General features: G+C 37.2%; 1 pseudogene; it reads left to right on the top strand.

Moving 5' to 3' along the window:
• The first annotated feature begins 308 nt into the window (after window positions 1-308).
• LOC100618080 (L-lactate dehydrogenase A chain-like) lies at window positions 309-1255 on the top strand (annotated as a pseudogene).
• Window positions 1256-5051: the final 3796 nt, after the last annotated feature.

The following is a 5051-nucleotide window of genomic DNA, read 5'->3' as shown; positions in this document are numbered from 1 at the left end:
TATAATGATGATGGATTACTGGGCTTGGAATTCAAACACTTGGGATCTAGTACAGTTTGAGACAATCAGTTATTGTCTATGTGACCATCAACAGGTTATTCTCTGGGATTTAGTTTCCCCATTTGTGGAATAATAATAAATCATGTACATCTCTGACTTCTTCGTAGCCTGACCAAAAATCTTAGATTTCCCCCCAACCTCCACCCCCAGAATATGGGAACTGTCAAGGATCAGCTAATCATGATCAGCTGATTGTGAGTGTCCTAAAGGAAGACCAGACTACTCATAGCAAGATAACTGGTGTTTGGGTTGGTGCAGTTGGAATGGCATGTGCCATCAGTATCTTAATGATGAACTTGCCCTAGTTAATATTATAGAAGACAAATTAAAGGGAGAGATGATGGATCTCCAACATGGCAGCCTTAACCTCAAAACACCAAAGATCATCTTTAGCAAAGACTATTCCATGACTGCAAACTCAAAGCTGGTTGTGATTACTGCTGGGGCATGTCAGCAGGAAGGAGAAAGTCGTCTTCATTTGGTCCAGCATAATGTGAATATGTTTAAGTTCATCATTCCCAATATTGTTAAATACATCCCTAATTGCACGTTGCTTGTTGTCTCCAATCCAGTAGATATTTTGACATATGTGGCCTGGAAGCTTTCCTAAAAACTGTTATTGGAAGTGGTTGCAATCTGGATTCTGTCCGTTTTCATTACCTGATGGGGGAAAAACTCGGTATCCACTCTTCAAGTTGTCATGGATGGATCCTTGGGGAACATGGAGACTCAAGTATTTCTGTATGGAGTGCTTTGAATGTTGCTGGTGTCTCTCTGAAGACTCTTCATCCTGCTCTAGGAACTGATGGTGATTCAGAGCATTGGAAAAATGTTTCATAAACAAGTAGTTGAAAGTGCTTATGAGGTGATCAAGTTGAAGAGCTACACTTCCTGGGCCATTGGCTTATCTGTGGCAGACCGCACAGAAAGCATCATGAAGAATCTTAGGAGAGTGCATCCAATTTCCACCATGATTGCAGAATGGCATTTCAGTTATCCTGATTCTGGGAGGAAGAGGCTCATTTAAAGCAGAGTGAAGACACTGGGGGATCCAGAAGGAGCTACAGTTTTAAATCCTTCTAATATGATTTCACTTTACTGTCTAGAGAACATGATAATGGCTAAGGGATTGTGTATGGTACACATTTCAAGTGGGTCAAATCCTTCCTCTGATTAGTGATTCAATACCAATAGACAGCAGAAATATAAAACCTATGAATATACTCTAGTATCCTCCTAAAGGTAGAGATGGGGAATAGTACAGTGACTTTGCTAAACCCTCTTGTTTGCACAGTGATACTGGGTATGACTTGTCTTGTATCAAAGTCATAAAGTGCTTGTGATCAAGCTCAGTCATCTCCCCATAGGTATGTTACTGCCTATTTTGTAGGTTCTATGAGTTCCCAGTTCCCTTAACTCTAAGTTAGTTTTTGGTTCCTGGTGTGGCATTTAAAAGAGTGGATGCCATAAACTGTAAGAGTTAAGTTGTAAACTGTAGTGAGTAAAATAGTGGAAGATATAAATTGTAGTAGATATAAGAGTGGGTGAGTAAATTGTGAGCGCAGAAAATGTGTTTTTACTACAGTGTCTTGTTTTAAATCAAATATAAGGTGGTCGCCAGGGAAATATTCCCAATTATGAATATACCCAAGTCAACTGGGTTTTATAGAGAATCTAATTAATAATACAATGAGGAATCAAAGAAAGAGAGAGAGAGAGAGAGAAAGGAAATAAATGAGAAAAGAATAGGCAGGCCCAGGCAGCTCTGGCAACCCAGGCCTAAGCCCTAAAAGAAAAGATCAGTCAGTCCTTAATCACTCACCATAAGATCTGTTCAAGTGAGGATTCAGGGGAACAGAGTCTCCCCAGAGGGAGTTCCAGCCAGAAACAGCCTCCCTTGAGAGACCTCCTTAGAGATCGTCCTTTTCTCAACAACCTCCTTAGAGACTCTCCTTTTAACAGTCTCCTTAGAGACTGTTTTTCAAGAGTGCTCCTTTTCAACAGCCTGTCCTTTTCTTATATAGGGGGTTTTCTCCTATGTCACCTCCCCTAAGTTCTTCCATCTACCAATCATAGTAGATGTTTTCCAAAGGACAGCCCATTCTGAATTAACACCTGAGTAGATTAATCCTTTTAGTAATCCACACCTGAGCAGGCTAGAATCTCTGAGTAAGTTTCTTTTTTTTTTAATCTCTGAGTAAGTTTCTTACCTCTTTGTCCCATGTAAGTTTCCCTGACCTTTATAGGTACTTAGCACCCCTTTGTATTAATTCTAAAAATAGGCATGGCTTAAGTATGGGTTTAAGTACTTTTCATTGTTCAGCAAGGAGTTTTTTTCCCCTAAAGCAGGCTTAAGTACGTGGAGTAGAGGTCTCACATTTTTTATCTAAGTAGAGTTCTCACTGTCCAAATGGGGAATGTTCCCAATAAGGAATTGTCCCAATGGAGAATACCCCAATGGGGAATTTTTTAACATTCACAAGTCTGAGAAATTTCAAGATTCACACTGGATACACACCACCATAGAGTAATAATACTCTGCTTTGGGGCCACCCTCCCCATAAGGGTTCTACAGTATGGCCCATGCATCACTTTTCCAGAGGACCTAGTTCTGTCTAATTTATATTAGACAGAACTAGGTCCTCTGGAATATATATATATATATGTAGTTGTGCATTTCAGTTATATAAAAAGTATCTATATAGGTACAACAATCCAACCAGTTCCTCAAGTCTCATACTAACCCATATATTGAATAAACAACAAGTAACTGAAAAAAATAATAAGTAGTATTTATATAGTGTGTGCCCAAGCACTGTACTGAGCTTTTTACAATTATTATCTTATTTGATCCTCACAATAACTTTGGGAAACTATTATCTCCATTTAACAGATGAGCAAACTAAGGCAGATGGGGGTTGAATGACTTGCCTAGGGTCCAGAGCTCCCACATGAAAGAGAAAATACTACAGTCATATTGAAAGAAACAGATCAAGTACAAAGAACTATAATCAAGCTATCGCCTGGAAGCTTTTCTTCACTTCTTACTTAAAATTCTTTATAAATAAGTACATTTATGGGGCTCTCTCAGACCAAGGTTCCTCATTTGTAGAATGGTGTTCATGCTGTAGATCACTGAAACATTTAAAAAATAAACCAGAAACCAGAAGGAAGTTCAGAAGGAAACAGAGATAAGTAGGATAATGTTTGTCCTATCTAGTTAAATGTAACCTATATAAAAGTGTTTATACAAGCTATATTCAAGAAATCATAACTTCACAAATAAACCTCTGTTTCCAGCTTTGTTTGTATATACAAATGTTTATATTTGTTGATGATTCTCTAGTTCATAATAAAACAAAAAATTGTAACCTAGATAAAATCTGCAAGAGTTCCTGCTCCTCTTACATCATCTTCAAGAATCTAAGACTTGGGGTAGCTAGGTGGTTCAGAGGATAGAGCACCAGGCCTAGGATGGGAGCTCCCGAGTTCAAATATGACCTCAGACACTTACTAGCTATATAGTCCTGGGCAAGCCACTTGACTCCAGTTGTCTAGTCTTTACCAGTCTTCTGCCTTGGAATCAACACTTTGTATTGATTCTAAGACAGAAGTTAAAGGTTACAAAAGAAAAATTGAATCTAAGACTTGGTTCAAAATAGCATATACAGTGGTATATTTCAGCTTTATGAAATATTCACCATATTACTTAGATTTGGGAAATCTGATGTTATCACTCGTAATTCTTGTTTTCTTAAAAAAGGAATAAAATTGGCAAGTAATTTTCCTTTGATTAATAAAATATTAATTGCATTCTTTCCATTGCAAAACTAGGATTGGACACTATCCAAAAACTTAAAGAATGAGCAACATGCAGTATTTTAAAGCATGAAAGAAACAGGAAAAATGCACACTTGAAAGACAGTCAAAGGGAAGTGTAATGTATGAGAAGAGAGTAAGAGAGGAGGAGATCAGAGAGAATATCCTTCATTTTCTCCTCTTTAACATAAGGCTCCAGGAAAGTATTTTTTTTAGAAGAGCAAAATTCAAAGCTTATTTAAATGAAAAGTAGAAACCTTAAGAATATATAAAGAAAGTTATGAAATGGGCAAAGAGAATGAGTCAGGCAAAGGAACACAAGTATTAAATGTACAAGTGTTCCCAGAGTAAGAGAACAAAAGAACAGGAAAGCTAAAGAATAGGAGTTCCTCATTGCAAAGGAAAAAGGATAAACTCTAATATTAAACTGTAGGCCCCTTATCATGACTTCAAATCTTTCCGTATTCTAAGGCCTGTTATTAGAGGGATAATTACCAAAAGCCCACTTCAACCCCAGATGGGGGTAAAGAGTGCCTTGAATGGGTCAAGAGCTGTGAGAAATACATTCTGGGTGTATGTAGCTGGGTTTCCAAGCATTCCTAACAGCAGCCCCAGCCAAATCAAAGACAAGACACCTTTAGTCAAAAAAAATCAACATTCCCCTGACTCTGCAAGGCTTTCAGTTCATTTTCCTTTTATGTCTTTCTCTCTCTCCAACTTCAAAAGGAAAAGATTTGGGTCCATTATTAATTTATACCCCATATTAATTAATTAATCCTCTTATATTAATTTACTTTGGAAAATTAATGTTAATAAGAAATATTATCTTGATGACTCTGTCCCTTAACCAGACTATACATACAGAGAAAAACCTCCTTTCGGGTTAGGTTTGGCTTCTTTTCTCTTAAACTTGCTTCACTTGTTCATAGTCAAACTCATATTAGATGGTCATCTGGGTTTTGTTGGGTTTTTTAAAAATATGTAACTATTTCAAACAGCACAGAAATAAAACAGTTAATTAAAGGGAGAATTACATCAGTCAAAAGTGAATATATAATTCTTGACTCTTACAATACTCATTCTCCTACTGAGACAGAAAGGGGGAAAATGCAAAGTGATAAAAATGACTCTTCTTCTCCTGGTATAGAAACTGTCATAGATTAAGTTCATGC

This window comes from Monodelphis domestica, chromosome 6, assembly GCF_027887165.1.
Source record: "Monodelphis domestica isolate mMonDom1 chromosome 6, mMonDom1.pri, whole genome shotgun sequence".
Taxonomy (NCBI): Eukaryota; Metazoa; Chordata; class Mammalia; order Didelphimorphia; family Didelphidae; genus Monodelphis; species Monodelphis domestica.
Note: the sequence above shows the minus strand (reverse complement) of the source record. Positions and strands in the feature narration are given on the sequence as shown.